The 16,557-nt window shown below is 40.2% G+C and overlaps 1 long non-coding RNA gene across 3 annotated transcripts; it reads right to left on the bottom strand.

The window, feature by feature from the left end:
• Window positions 1–1,597: 1,597 nt before the first annotated feature.
• On the bottom strand, window positions 1,598–9,517 carry LOC135333540 (uncharacterized). Of its 3 annotated transcripts, none has more exons than XR_010393964.1 (4): window positions 6,193–9,517; window positions 5,086–5,657; window positions 4,826–4,886; window positions 1,598–4,631 (listed from the first exon to the last, which is right to left on the bottom strand). It is a non-coding gene; the product is annotated as an uncharacterized LOC135333540 (long non-coding RNA). The 3 variants fall into 3 exon arrangements; XR_010393965.1 differs by having other exon boundaries at window positions 1,598–4,309; window positions 4,400–4,631; window positions 5,086–9,481; XR_010393963.1 differs by having other exon boundaries at window positions 5,086–9,496.
• Window positions 9,518–16,557: the final 7,040 nt, after the last annotated feature.

The raw sequence follows: 16,557 nt of genomic DNA, 5'->3' as shown, positions 1-16,557 counted from the left end.
TGTGCAACTTTGTTTTCTAGTCTGTATTATATTATTGATATCTACAGGTATGTCGACGATGAGACTTGCACACAGCATCCATATGTCGTCTCTTCATATTACTAGAGGATTTGAATACTGTGATGAATTTAACATACTTGGGATAGTTGGCGACAGTGTCTTGTGGTTGTTGCCTGACCCTGTTAGTTCTGCAGAATCAAGAAAAACTCAAATCGTTTCACAGCATGGTCACCCAGCTATTGTTCGTTTGAGCCTGCAAGGCTCACCAGATCCAGGTGTACTGTTTGGAGACCTGTGTGGTGCTTTATGATACTCAAACCGCATGTTTACAGAGATCTTACCTTGAACACAGTGATAGGTACCGTTCTTCTAGTAAGGACGGAACTGTAAGGTTATACGATTTGTCTCTACCTCATAGTCTAGTCATTCTGTCGTAACCATGCACGAATGTTTGTGGCAATCCTTTTAACCTGAATCAAATTCAAATTGCTTTTGGAACAAGTATTTTGTATACGACACTTGACACTCCACATTTGGAAGTAAAAGATATTTGGAAGTAAAAGGTCATTCAAGAACAGTGATAATTATTTGTTAGCGAGACTGAAGTTTTGTCGATGTAACTTGATAGTACAGCCAAGTTGTGGGATGTAAATCAAACAGTATGCATAGAGAGTTATGTTGGTCACGTTCATCACACCTACTTTGTTGGTGTTGATAGCATTGAAGATTATAATCTGATCGGTGGTGAAGACAGCTCTGTGTGGGTGTATGCAAACCATCAACGTAACCATATTGCATGTGAAAGGCTTTCGCCACAACAGTGCTTTGTGTGTGGATGAGCTTGGATAAGTGCTCAGTCTTCATCTACTGAAAAGTGTTTCCTTGTCTTGGATAACCACAGCCACCTTTTCAGCATTTTTCTTGTGTATAGTATCAATTAAGTATCAATTAAGTCTACATGACTGTAAATGCGACTATTTATTTTGAGTTATATATGAACTTTGAACATGTACCACCTTCTCTGCTTCTCTGCGCACTTAAGGCCCGGGTCCAGATTTCAATACCAAAATTTACACTATGTTCATACTGCTGTATTATTTGCAATATACAGTGTATGCTGCATCATAATGATCCAAAATGAAGCTCATTGTTTTCTTTTTCCAAAAAACTGATTAGCTTAATTCAATTATGCTAATTAGTCCCGTAAATGGTGATGACGTCATGCCACTTTCAGAAAGAGAAGTGCAAATACGGCGTTGAAGATGCCAAGATCAAGCTTCAAAAACAAGGCTAGATGAACATCTCATAGCTAGGTACTAGTATCCTTGATGGGAAGAGTAGGAGTTATTGTATTCTTGAGATACACAAAATAGCCTACCTCTAGGGTGGCTATCAGAGCTAAAGAAGCTAGCATAGCTAAGAAAGTTTTGGACATTTTTACTTCCCATCAAGGAAACATAATCATAACAACATACTCTATCTTTTGAGGGCCTAAACAGCTACTCTTACCTTGTTTAAGTCCGCCGTATTTGTTGCCAAAGATAATCTATAATAGTTCTAGCAGCTAGCTAAGCAAATACATTGACCGTGTGACGTCACATGCAATGAATAACATTAATAAACATTATGAATCTCATTAACACTACACGATCTACATGATCTACATAAAATGTTGGCAACGAATAAAATTAATCTTATCAGTGCCTGACCCAGGCCTTAACTGCGCAGAGTTATTACAGCTGTTGAAGTGTCCAATAATTTTAATGTTGCAATAATTAGTGAGTCAGACAAAAAAGTATGCATGCATGCATGGCTTAATCATTAAATTTTAAATCCCCAGCTACCAGGTCATCTATTAAGTTAAAATTAAAGTGTTCTTTTCAACATAAGCGATCTCGTGTAGTTTTATAGTAGCTAAGAATAAATCCTTCATACCATTGTTCTGAGCCACTACTACTGGTAGACTCATCAACAAATCTATGAAGCACGTCTCTTCCTACTAGTGAAAATGGATCCATATGTATAGGTGTCATTTTCATTGTGACAATCAGTAGTAGGGTTAGCAGCAATAATTTCTTTGACCTCTTTAATTAACCTCTTTAATTAGTTCAGACAACGGCTGTAATAAGAACAGCTAGTTTTTTATTACTCTTACTAGCAGCACTGCCTTCAGAGTTGTCAATATCAACAAATAATTGCTCCAATTCTTCCACAGTTACATTTTAGACAATGCCTCCCTCTTCTCTGCTGCTTTCTTTTTCGAGTAACTCTCTACCTTTTTGCTGGAATCATTAGCTCCTGTCGTTTGTTTTCCAGTTTACTTTGCTCTTCTTTATACGCCATAGGCATCGCAAACAGAGTGAGATTGTCCTGCTCAGCCTCTGGTAAGATTTGTAGCCACTTCATTGTCTTGTTTTTTTTCACAGTAACCATAGTGCTTCTCGTGAGTTGTTTCATGTTTGGAGTTAGATAGTCATTGAGTCCAAGGATCGATTCGCATAGATCATTAGTTGGCTTAATGTTTGACAGTACACTTTTAACGTCTGGATCAGGGTCCCCACCAGGGAGTTGACTACTGGCATACAAAACTAACTTCTCCTTCATGGCAGTAGCACCCGATGAAGAACGATGTCATCAAAGCCATCTTTCTCAAACAGGGTTGGTTGGCGGTCTGGTACTTGCAGTCAATTCATGATATAAACGTTGTTCTGAAGGGAAAACACGATGGTTTTTATCTTGTGTCACTTCTGGGTATTTCTCAACTTCTTCAAGGTACATTTTTAGTTCAAGGTAGTGTTGACCCATTTCGTATGCAGATTTGTTTAATTCTTGTGGTAGCATAAACGAACAACGCATCAGCTTTCAACAAAGCTAGTATGGTTGGGTCTTGCAATTGTACAAACAACTCTTTTTCCAATTTGGTTTTGCTGATGCCAATGAATTGGAGAAACTCAATAGCTGCCTTGCTGGCATTAGCGGGCTTCCGACTTGTCTTTGTAAGCATATTTTTTTGCATTCCTTATATAGTACTGGTCTTCAGAATCTTTACAACGGATGTCGAGATAATCTGGAAACTTAACACCTCCAGCACCATAATATTCTGGTGTGCCATGAGCTCCGAATTCTTTGGCAAATGCGTGTACAAAGCTATCCACTGCAGCATATTGATGCGAACTTTCTGTATCTAATGGTGAAACAGTTTTTATGAAGGCTTTCCTTTCCTTAGATTTACACCAAGGTGCATCGCACAAAAATTCTTAATTATTTCAATTCCACTGTTTTCAAATGGTCCGTACTTTTCTTCATCGATTTCTCTGCGATCATTTGGGAGTCCATTAATTTTTTTTGCGTTGAAGCACTATCAGAACTTGAAGAAGCAAATAGAGTCCAATTAATGGAATCTGCGTTAGATAAATTTAATTGATGAGCTGTTTCCCGTGGCAAGTTCTTTCCCAATGTCTTCAAGTATGGTTTCAGCACTTCCATCAGAAACTTCATTGATTGAGAGAACAAGTCCGTTAATAGCTAAACCATTGCAATTTGTACCATCAGAATTCAAATGGAATGGCTGCTTTGCACGTTTGATTTGTTGACACAATACGTGTGCTTTGGTAACTTGACGCTTGAGATATCACAGTCCAGGAAAAAACACTCTCAAACTGTTGATACAATATCTCTGATTCTTGCGGCAGGGCAGCAGGGACTTGATTTGCTAGCAGAGTATAATATAGTTTTCTTATTGATCCACTTTTAGTCTCAACAAAAATACTATCTTTTTCTGTTTGCAGTTCCTTCTTTACAGCTACAATCGCTGACTTCAGACTTTCATTTTCGGTTTGTAATTTTTCTTCTAAAGCAACAAAATCTAACAATACAGAATCTAATACTTTTTGTAATTTCTGTACCTGACGTTAGTTGAGTTTTTTGAGTAGATTTCTCCAACTTTATTGCTGTGGTGCCTACTGCTTCTTGCAATTTATGTACGGTGATATCTTTTTTTTTAACTAGTCTTGATTGTAGGTTGAATATTGCTCTTCAGGATGATGGTGTATTACAGGATGGATACATTAGGCACAGATTTACATACCAAGCGATCGACAAACCGATCGACAAACCTATAGGCATTGTCAGGTCGAAATTTTCTTTCACTGATCTATCTTTGAGTATATTCAACTTTTACTGAACATCGGCGAGTATATTTATGAAGTTGGGAATAAAATGTACTTGTTGAGCATGTACTTGGTATTTGCCATAATATTTCTTGACTTCCGATTAATTCAATCAAAAGTTCTTCAGTTAGACCACACTACTTTAGAGTTTGAGGAAATAATGGTGGGTAAAAAAATATATATGCATAATACTGCCGTATAATTTTATACTAATGTTATAATCAGTTTACCGTTTCGGATCCGGGGCTTCCATATTCTCAATCTGTACTCTTCAATAAAGTTACAAGACACTTTCTCTGATTTACAGGGTGCTGCAATTCAGGGTGCTGCAATTCTATTAACGGTGTGATAGAATCGGTCAGCTCTGGATACGGGATATTGTTCATGAAATGCCTTTTGCAAGGAAGCGGCATCTTTCCAAAAGATCTATGAGTTCACCATACGTAGGGTAGCACTCGGTAGCTATGCCAACAGAGACAATATTACAACAGAGACAATATTATTAAAGTCCTGCTATAATATGTACACATTATAATATAAAAAAAATATCTAACACCATAATTATAGCATAATTATATACATGCGATATACGCCTCCATCACAGTTGTACTAGTTTCATGCATGGGCACTCATGTCACACCACAGTGCAAACTTACCCATAAAATCGGCTGTTCTTCAGAATTAACTGAGGCGGGCTGGGCTGTCAATAATTATTATCTATACAAAAAAAAATAGATGGCAAATGGTGTAGATGATCCTCACATACCCAAATGTAAGGTAGGGATACACTTACTACTTCACCCAAATATCAATTCACCCAAATATCAAGGCTTAACGAGTTTGCTTTTGATCTGGGCAGAGTTGATAATTTGATAGACTACCAAGTTCCACTTCAGCAGACAAATCATACACTCACTTGCTGGATTAGGCAACTCAATTAGGCAACTCAATGGAGCAGTAAGCTTCACTGCACAATCTGGTCCTTCCTGCTTGTCTGTAGGGCCTCCAGTGCTGAAAACACTCCAGTGCTGAAAACAGCCCAAATTCAAAATTTAATGACATAATAATTATTACGTAATTCCCATATTTCTAATTAAAAGAAAGCTATTTTGGAAAGTTACAATAATTATTTTCTCGAAAACTAGACACCCAAAACAAAAACTTTTTGCACAGTGTTAGTCAGGTATGTGGTCATGTGGTGTAGGTAGAGTCAATTTTTGGTTTGTGTGAGGTTGATTTTTCATTGTGAGCACCCATAAGCTGTTAGACGCATATTTGCGTCAACCGCACATTACTCTACTCCAGCTTCCTGAGCTTCACATCTTTGCAAGGCTTCTCTCGAGAAGCCATACCGAATCCGATCACCATAGGTTAGCAAATTATTTTGCTTAAAGTGAAATTTGTATTTATATAAATTCAATATTAATAGGACTTCTCAGACCCATAAGATGGTGGTGGTACCATGGCAGTGATGATTGTTTCACAGACCTGCATGAGGAAGAAAGAGTATTGAGGAAGAAAGAGTACCAAGCAGATCACCTCTAGAATCAATGGTTCTTACACACAAGTAGCACAGAACCTGACAAACACCAGCCAACAAGCCAGCCATAAAGAATTGAATTTTAAAGTGGTGCCTAAAAGATCAAAAGATTATCATGCAATCAATCAATACACACACTAAATTGAATAATAACATTCAGCTACATAATTATAATTGAATTGTAAGTAACACAGCACTAACTCACAAGCCAACAAACCTAAAGAAGTATACTGAGAACAGTCATACAGTACATCTCATACAAGGGTGACAAAAAAGAACCATGCAACCTTAGACATAATTATGTGTATAGGCTCCTTTTTTTGCCACACTGAAACAAAATTAATAAATTGAATATCAAACACCGTACACTACACTCGCTCTACACAAGTATACTTTACACACAAGTGCATAAGCATATTAAATCAGCTCAGAGGCTTATGAAGGCTTATACTAGCTACATAATGCTACGCACACAAAGCTTACCTCTGAAGTGATCCCTTGCTCTGGCCCTTGGCTGGTTGACTTGGAAACCAGGAGATCCTGACACAGTAACTACTGTAGACTACTTTGCTAAGAATGTTGAATGCTTGAATATCAAACGTTGTAGACTACACTCTAAAAACAGGCTCTAAACTCACGAAGCTAGTATATTTCACTCAGAGGCTATCTAGGTAGGTGGACAAGCATATTAAAATAATCAGCTCAAAAGGCTTGATCGCTATGAAATGATCCTTCGCTGGGGCCTCCGTTCGAAACTTAGAGATCCTGGCAGAGTAGCTATTCTAGACTAGTTTGCAACAAAGTTGCCTGCAGAAAACTGCTACTGCTTCTTAGCTACGCATCTTTCTTTGCTAGGAGCTGATAATTAGATTTTGGTTCCGCGGTGGGCGGTACTATGTATGAAATCATAACCGCGGCTTTCGGTGTCTGAAGAAATACTGCCCTCTCAACTGCCCTCTGAGTGTGAGCTAGTACCATTGAAGTTGAAGCGCAACTATCCAGAAAGATTAAGTAATGCTCTGAGATGTTAAAAGCAAACAATCCATTGTATGCAAATATCAAGATTATTGATGATTGGGTAGAGAATGCAATAGCAAATGATGAAGAACTAGTAATGACCATGTTAAAGCAAGACGAGCCTATGGCACCGCTGTTTCAAACATGCCACTTAGTGTTAAATTGGAACACATGGAACACACTAAACTGCAATAAAATAATGGGTGTGTTTTACAAACATCATTTGCTGTTTGCATGCCATACTTCTAACCATGGTTACCTAACACACTGCTAGCATGCGTTGAGTATAAACTGTAATTTCTTTCTAACTCACATCTGGTTCACACTTACAGCTATGCGTTGAGTATAAACTGTAATCTCTTTCTAACTCACATCTGGTTCACACTTACAGCTACATCTAATTAATTATCTGCGTAATGGTACAGCATGTTCATGAACAGCTGGGTTTTGCGCATCCATTTTGTGGTTGCACTATCATCACCACAATGATAGAGTAGCTTTCTTGTGAGCTCCACCTTGATTGCATGAAAGGTTCTTTGGTGTTTGGAAGGTTCCATTTGAAAGAGGAAGTGTTACTCTACAGATATAGCTGCAACTGGTGAGTAGACACAAGTTAATTGCTAGTAGCTATAAAACATACACTTAATAGTACGAACATTGTAGGTGAAGGTGACCATTGTGAACAGCATATTTTAGCTCTGTCAAAGCTGTGTCGAGTGTGTGGAGGGCCACTTGGAAAGCTGAAGAAAACTGGAAGGCTGCAGCAATACTCATCGAAGAAGAGCCAGACAGACCTGCAGGAGATATTTGGGATTGAAACCCATCCACATACTGCTATCCCTGTCGTAAGAAAGCCCCAAAAAACGGCACAGAATACAGCTCCAATCGACGTGCAACAGTCTTGTGTGTGGTTGCTTGTGTCAGTGGCTGAGGTGTGTTTCCTGCCCATGCTGCTTCTCCTCACATCACTACAGCACGATTACCCCTGGTACTGTTATCACATTGAGAGCTTTGGGCAGTATGGAAGTGACATGCAATCTCTGTATGCAACGGGTCACCTCAAGAACCACAGAGAGCACATAAAGAATAATTGCAAATGTGCTAATTATAAACAAGTATGCTACCGATTTGCTCAGCCGATCGGGAAAGCTACAGGCAAAGCTGATAGCTCGCAGCTTGCAGAGCTACATATTCCAACAGGGGGACAGGTGAGCATAATAATTATTTACACGCAAAATAATTGTTTATAATTATAGCCACATAGCTCCCCACGAGTCCCCAGTGGAAAAGCTAGCTCATCAACTCTGCGACGGCGAAGTAGCGAGCTCCAGTCCGTCAGAAAGATAGTGAGCGCTGGTGATGAGGTGCTTCAGATGTGCAACGATCTTCAGACATCAGGTCAACAGAGGATAGCTGACCATGACCAACTCCAGAAGACATTATTAGCGTAGGCTCTCTCAAGGCTGACGTCCAGATACCGTGGAACAGGTTGCGGAAGGTGGTTGTTAGTCACAGTCATGTTAGTATCACAGTCATGTTAGTATACAATGCAGTATGTTGAGGTCAAAGGTCAAGATAGCGTCAGAGAAAACAATGAGGGTTGCAGCAAAAGCCAATGTGGGAGTTAGAATGTAAACTAAACCATATACAGCAGTCCCTCCCAAGACTGATAAAAGTGTCAACAGCTGATTCATTGCTTGGTACCTTTAAAGACCCAAGAAACATACTTATGCTGCTACTCCAGCAGTATCAAGGTGAAGTCCGTATTTATTAGAAAAACAACAGCAGTTTGGTAGTTTGGCTTTTTCAAGAAGGTGAACATCAGACAGCCTAAACAAGCAGCCTTATTCTTCTTTTATCAAACACACTACCACAGACGTGGTGAGTGTAGGAGATTTGTGTGTGTTTGAAACGGAAGAAGGTCCATTGGAAGAGTGATATGTGTATCAATTTGTCTCTTGCTAAAGGGATGGGTGTTCTCTGCTCGTGGTTTCTTAACCCTTTAACCACCACGGCCACGATCGTGGCCCGCAATAGTGACCCGCAATAGTGACTTTTTTGCGAAATTCTAATTCTGCGATACTTAGGAAGTAGCAGGAAGAGCTGTAGAATCACGTGCAATTTAGTTCCAAGCCACGTTGCTATATGTTAAAATTTCATTAGCATCTAGCTATGGCTAGGTTGTTTACTTGTGCCGATGTGCTTGAACAGCTTGAGGACAGCAATGGCGATGTCTCCTATGGTGATGACAGTGGATAGTAGGATACCTACCAAAGGCTACCAGCTTTATGCCAGACGCTGATGAACTGTCTGGGACTGAGGACATGCATGACATGGACCTAGACGCTAGACCAGGACGGTGAAAGACCAGGAGAGGGCTCACTGTGTGACTCTGGCAAGTAGTATAGTATAGCTAGAATATAAAATAGAATTAGCAGTAATGAACAGTCTTTATGTGAGCTTGTAAATTTCATAGATCGTTCACCGATATAGTAATACATGTACGTATTGTACTTCAAATTGATAATATCTACATTCATATGATTGTGAAAATCAAGCGCTGGCTGAGCATTTAAAATGATAAAAACAGGTGACCGTGGTTGTTATGGCAACACATGTTGCACCATTTTATTCCTTGTTGTATGGGCATTCTATTGGTATATGGTTGCTAGGCATTTTATTGCAGAATTCCATTTCACTTCACTGTTAATTAAGAATCCGACGGTTAAAGGGTTAAACTGTTTCATAATGTTATTCATAATGTTTCATAATCCACACACCCTTTCAAAGGCATATTAAACAGTCCGTAGCTGATCCTACCTTACTTTGGAATGTAGTAAGCCATACTATCGGGGAGAGTAACTCACATGAACGCATTTTAAAGCTGAGAGTGAATCATTCATCATTCATCAGCAGTAACCAGATAACGATATCCAGCAGCTGGTACAAGCATTTGGAAAAAAATTGAGCAATTTCATCTGTACAAGGATGTACTCCTAAGCAGTAAAAAGTGGCACCACTTGAACTGTGCACAAAAACTAATTCATAGCAAATTCCCTCAATATGGAGAGCTACGAAGTACACTAACACCTCTACCTCCAGATTCTCTCCAAGTTGTACACATTAATAGAAATCATTGGGCCACTCATTGGGACAACTGCAAGACACGGACGTCTTCCTATGACTTATTGTACTCTCATACAGAGATTAGTTTGACCACCAAGATTCTACTTGCAAAGTTGCTGAAATCAAGTGAACATTTCATTAGACTGTGTGTTCCACAAATGCCAAAGCAGTGGGGGGGATCAGATTGTGGGTTAGCCTATGCCACACTCATACAACCTTTACAACCTACAACCTTCTATGAGAAACCATTTTCATTGCATTGAAGATGAACCATTTCCAGTGGGACCTGAGAGGAGGAAGAGAGGGGCTTCAAAGATGCTGTCCAGATGATGGAACCAAAATGATAGCTTGTGATGGGACAAGTTGCCCACTTGGGGGGTTAGTTTCACAGAAAATGCCTTGAAGTGAACACGAGTTGCAAACGATGCATCGTGCACTGAAGAAGTATGTACGAAGTATGTATAATATTATAGATGTTTTTTATGAAAATAATGTTATAGTGATTATATGCTTGACTGTATGTTGTGCTTGACTGTATGTTGTCTATTATACTTGCTATGTAAACCTTGTATAGACTATACTACAAGTTAGCTATATTTACAGCACTAAATCTTGAGTAAATCTCTGCAAATCCAAATCTTGCTAAATCTGGGTAAATCCCGCTATCTTTGATAAATTTTCAGATCCAAAGTGTCGGACCCCTCGCTTGTTCGCTGGTGTTTGTCAGGTTCTGTGCTACTTGTGTCCTACTTGTGTCGGTCTGGTAATACTCTTCAAAGAACCACCACCATCTGCTATCCAGGATACCTCATTCACTGTCATTGTTGTACCTATACCATAGAATTAATTGTTTATTATAATGTATGTTCACTTTTGAGATTGATATTTGTTTTCACACAAAATTTTTGACCTATGGTGATCGGACTCGGTATGGCTTCTGTTGACTGCAAATATGTGGAGATTACCACAAATTAAGTACGAGTACAGTAATTGCATAGGCTGACTACTCGTGAAGAGTGTGATATTGACTTGACTGTGACTGGGACTGGTGTGACTTGTGACTGCTGAGGATCTGTTATAATTTGTTTTTTTACTTTTTATTTTTTTTACTTTTTACTTTTTATGTAGACTTACCGAGTGTGGCTGAGACTACTTGTGACTGTTTGTGACTGAAGACTTTTGACTTTTATTTCATTAGTATTATTATTTTATTTACTTTTGTCCACTAAAGACTTGAGAGAAAGACTTGAGAGATGCCCTGTTGGCTCGTGTAGAGGGTGCGTCTGTGTAAAGACCCTGTGCTAACTGTCTGCCAAGCAAGCTTGGTAACTGTTCGAACCCAAGTGCTTCTTCTCTATCGTCCCAGAATCAACTACACCTCCGAGTCAAGAGTCAACCTGAAAACCCAACGGCAAACCAACCTAATCAGCCACCAGCATAGTGAACAAGTCGCCGATTAGCCAAGCCCCTCCCCAACTCCCGTGTTTTCATGGGGCGTTCATAGTGCAACAGATTTCTGTGTCATTCTAGAGGCCGGGAAAGAATTCGTTGATGAGCTGTCTAATCTCTACGCTGCTCTAGAATCAGTGGCCCTGAAGGCAGCCACCGTGCCTGACAAGAAGATTGAGGGAAGGAAACCTAAACGACCTATTGCAACCTATTGCTTGAAGGGAGAACGATCCAAAGAAGGTTGCGTGCACCGGTAGTATCTAAGTACGCACGTCGTTCGTCGGAAAATGTGGAAAATGTGGAGCAGCACTCGCTGACAATAGACCGTGTGGACCCAAACAATGTATTTTCTGTCTGCTTCATCAGCGTCATCAAACTTTTTTGAGATGGAAGGGAGATGGAAGGAAAAAGGAAAAAGGATCTGGGAGAACACCAAATATTAACAAGAGTGACCAAACTCTTTGAAGTCCTGTTGGAAGAAACCATTTATAAATTGCAGATTAGAATATGTGGTTGTACTTACCCTAAACAAAACAGACAGTTTAAAACACATGACGACAAAATAACATCTCACTTGTGTATATCTAACTTCAGAACCAGTGTGAAAACTGAGAGCAACTTGGTGAACCTCCCAACAATTTGTAAAAAAATTATAGGTATTCTACGACTACATAATTAATGAATGCTGTATAAAAAATCCCGAGAGCAAATATGCAAACAACCACAAATTCTCACCACTTCCATAAAAACCCGCTTTTAGAGCACCTTTATTCTTTTCCCGTACTTGGGTAGGACATCTCTGTCCCAGCTTGAGAAGCTGAGATTGCCTGTCCATCCATTTCTTGGTCTGTAAATCTTGGTCTGTAAAAAATAGAGTTAACACAAGCAAAAAAAGGAAAATCAAACTCACCCTCAAATGAGTCTATAACATCTGAGAAACCTTTTTGTTGCAGCCATCTACCTACTTCCAAAACGTCTTTAATCTCAAATGCTTCACGCGTCACTGTACCTAACACTTCAGAACAGAGTGTCACCAGATCTGCAATATTTTACCCATAGACCACCCCAATACTTTTGAAAGTGCCTCAAATAATGCTCACCAGATCTACACAGAGCTCCAGAGACCAATTTACGCCTAAAATAATGCTTACCAGATCTCTGGCTGAGAGCTGCCACCAGTAATAAACTATCTACACGATCGCAAACACAAAAGACAGGACTGCTTACACGTGGCATTGCAACGTGATGTGATTTGCTGTTCTCTATTTAGAAAACAAATAATAGCCCATTATGATGATAGATCTATAATTGAATAATGGCTATGCCGCTACTGTAGGTTTATAGCTCAGTACTCCTTTAATTGTCATTCTAATGAAACTTCAAGTTTACAAAGTACCGTATAGCGGGTAATTTTCGGGGGACAAAATATTCGTGGTGTGGTTCAGCAATATTGAGACATTTCGTGGGTAATATTTTCGTAGTTGTTGGTTGGAGCTTGCACTTAAAGGTAGCACTTTTAAGGTAGGCAGGCAATCATTCGTGGGTAAAATATTCGTGGACCTCCAACCACGAAAACTTTGCCCCACGAAAATTATACGGTACTCGTTAATGTTGTCAAGGACCCATAGAGGAAGAGATATTAACTCGGTTACAACATTGAATTCAGGGGACCCAGGCATCGGCATGGATAGTGATCATGATGAATCTATGAATCTATTAACAGTGACTAGTGAAACTAGTGACTTGAGCTCAACAGAGTTGATGGAAACTGAGGCTACACCCGCTACGACAGTCACAGAAATCTTCCTATTGAAAGGAGCAACACCATGTCCCTCAGACAGCCGTAAACTTTGCGATAAATCAAGTACAAGCTATGATATCTCACACAGTTGAGCAAACAGTGCAAGCTATATAAATATCGCGAGTCGGTGAAATTTGCAATAAAGAACCCATTTCATGATATTCTAACTGAAACAAAATATTATCTTCAACTTGTAGTGAGTACTATTGTATGCTGCTATTGACCTTCTGGATGGATTAAAGATATCTGCAAGGACGTCTATTCTCTCTGTTCCATTGACTGTAAGAGTTATCCCACCCTAAAATTTGGGTAATGATTAGTTGGTACATCAAATGGATCTGGTCTGTTTTATTATACTCTTGGAAATCTACAACCAGTCGACTTTACGATCTATTCAACTAATTGCGTGTGCCCTAACATCAAAAAGTATGGATTTGAACCAGTACTTCGTCCCTTTATTAACAAGCTAAGGTCGTATTAATGTTTGAAGGGACAGCGTGCTGATCCATTTGATGTACCAACTAATCATTACCCAAATTTTAGGGTGGGATAACTCTTACAGTCAATGGAACAGAGAGAATAGACGTCCTTGCAGATACCCTTGCAGCTCATCAGTTTCGAAGTTGGAGTTGGCTTTGCTCACAGCAAGTGTAGACATTGTATGGCAAAGCTTACATGTATGTAATAATTATTACTGACACTATGCATGTATTCATAATTACCATACGTATAGCATGGTGTGTCGACTGTGTACATAAATTATATAAATGCAGTTTACTGAAGACAAGTTTCATCTGAGAGATGCTGCAAGTTATGATCATTACTGCACAATGGTTGGAATAAACTAGTTTTAAATCCCGCAAGACCTAATACTCTTGGAATTAAGGTTGATGCTTAATACATTTATATACGTGAATCGTTTCTTCACTCAAACATGGTCATGATTATTAATATATAATACAAGAAGATTCATACCATGACTAGAGAGTGATACAAGGAAACAAAACAAAATGGGAACCGCATTTTTAAGGTTGACTTTATGAGATGAGAGTTGCTGCGTCGCCTGTTTGCGGATGTATGTTCTGAATGTGTTTGATTTCCATCGCCCTGCCTGCTGGATTGTAGAATCGTTGAGCCCTACAGCTGCTGCGGTTGATGCTGCACCAATTCGAAAACTGTGGCCAGAGAATGCTTTTGGGTCAAGGGTTATGGCCTGACGAAGGTGTGACACGAGTTTTGGTCTTGTCAATGGATTGCCATTTTCGAAAATAAAGAGGTTAGTTTGAGTGCCAAGCGTTGGCCGATGAGACAAATAACCTAGCATGGCAAACTATGCTAGAAGTACGGCCAAGGTGGATGTAATGGCCTGCGCCAAATTGATCGGTTTTACTGTGACGAAGGTGTATTGTCAGTAGTTGAAGGTTTACATGGGAGTCTACGGTGACGTCGTTGACTTGCAGGTTGGCTTGGTTGCCCGCTGTTGATGCAGTAAGCTCTCCCGTTCTCATAAATCCAAAGAAGGCAAGGCAGAATGCTGCCCAAAGCATTGTTTTATCGACATTTCGCTTTTATCGACATTTCGCATGATATCAGGTGGTGCGCTTATGGTCAGGTGTGAGCTCCTTTTAGGATTTTTGGTGACGGAGTTAAACTTGGGTCTGGTAGTCCTGCTCGTAATTGAAAAAAGCGCAGAGCGCTGAGGTACGATCTAATAGTCGTCCAGTGGACTGAAAGGGAGAGATGATGTGTGAGATGTGTGATGAAGTGAGTCTGTGCGTAAATCTGTAATTGGTAGGGGGGAAATGTTCATTGTCGAGCAGAATTGGATGTATTTCCTCCAGCTCGAGTGGAGCCATTGTCAAAGTAAGTTTGTCCAAGTTGGTGATCCCCAATCCGGGATTTGAAGGACCAGGAGTTCCAGGATTGCTTGTGGGATGATTTGTTGTGCCGCCTGTGGAATGAGAGATGGGATAACAGTCAGATTGTTTCTAGAAATGGCGGACTCTGCTGCGTAAAAAGCGAGACATCTTAGTAGGTGCATAATGTAGGTGCATAATGAGTAAGCGAGGGTTTTCAGCACGGCAACCACGGCCATGTTGTCGTAGAAGAAGTGTACCCGTGACTTAGTCCACTGGCTACCCACAAAGCTGCTGCGATGACGATAGGGACCAGCTCTTTTGCTGTGATATTGATAGCTTCCCATGATGGCGGCCATGACGACCAGTCTAGTGGAAGGTAGTGGTGTGGAATGTAACCAACCATGTCTTTAGGTAGTATCCAAAGGCTGGGCCTTTTTGGTTAAGGTGTCCCACCACTCGCGTAGGTCAGATATTTTCCTGATGTTAGTGTTAGGCATGGCGGGGTCACCTTGTGTGGGTGCCTTCTTGGGAGAGTAGGCAGTCTCCATCAACGTAAATATCTGTGGGCTCTCTGTAGGTGCCAGAGTCTGCGTATGGCAATTTGCAGTTCAATGAGTTAAATGCGTTGGTAGCATCTGCTAGGAGAATGGGTTCATTGTTATCTGAATCAAGGCACCTTCTAGCTGCGTGTACAGCGGCGACGATTCTTGGATGTCGTGTTTAATTAAGGAGTAGCTTTGGCAATTATTCTTCGTGCTGTGCGAACCCCAGGGTTTTTGTCGAGTCAGGAAAGGGGCAATCAGGGGGGGGGGCTACATAGGAGGTGCAGAGTCTTCTCGCAAGTTGGTGACAGAGTTCGTCTCTTGAAAGAGGTACGCCATTGGTATGCGTCCAGGCCAGAGGTGTGAAGTGCAGCTGAGCGAAGGGGTCAAAGACAACCGGGTGTACTTCTTGTGGTGGCGAAGGAAGGATGCAGTTTGGATGGGGGGGCTATCCTTTAGGGTGTTTGTTTTGCCAGGGTTTCTCGAGAATTAGTATTATCTACCATGTTAGCAGGCCATCATGTATGAGGGATTGTGAGATTGTAGCAAATATGCATTTCATATGTAAGTTTACCCAATTATAATAATTGTGTTACGCAATACACTAATGCTTCCTCCTAGGATTCTTGGCAATCATTCATATACATTCGATGCCAAAACTTAAATCGTCAGCCCCCTGGAACACCAACCAGCACAAAAAAAAACAAAACGGAGGAGACTTACTCCATCTATATGTGGTGACTTAGCAGGCAATGTTGAACGCTTAAAGGAAGAATTAAGAAACCCCACACCGAAGTCGGATATAATAAAACCTCTCATGTCCAAAACATTTCTGGACCAAAAATGACATTTCATTCTGTGGGTTTTATAATGGAAATGTGGATGACACATAGAAACATAGAATTTCATGCTGTGTGACAGGTACAAGATAGGGCTAAATCCCATGTACAGGAAACATCTACATAATACCGTGTTTAATGCGGCAGAAATTCTATCAGTTGATTCAACTTTCATGCACATGAAATCTCCAAAACAATATCATGTTTCTTGCAGC

The sequence above is a fragment of the Halichondria panicea genome, chromosome 3 (genome assembly GCF_963675165.1).
Source record: "Halichondria panicea chromosome 3, odHalPani1.1, whole genome shotgun sequence".
NCBI classification, from domain to species: Eukaryota; Metazoa; Porifera; class Demospongiae; order Suberitida; family Halichondriidae; genus Halichondria; species Halichondria panicea.
This window is presented reverse-complemented; position numbering and strand designations above follow the sequence as displayed.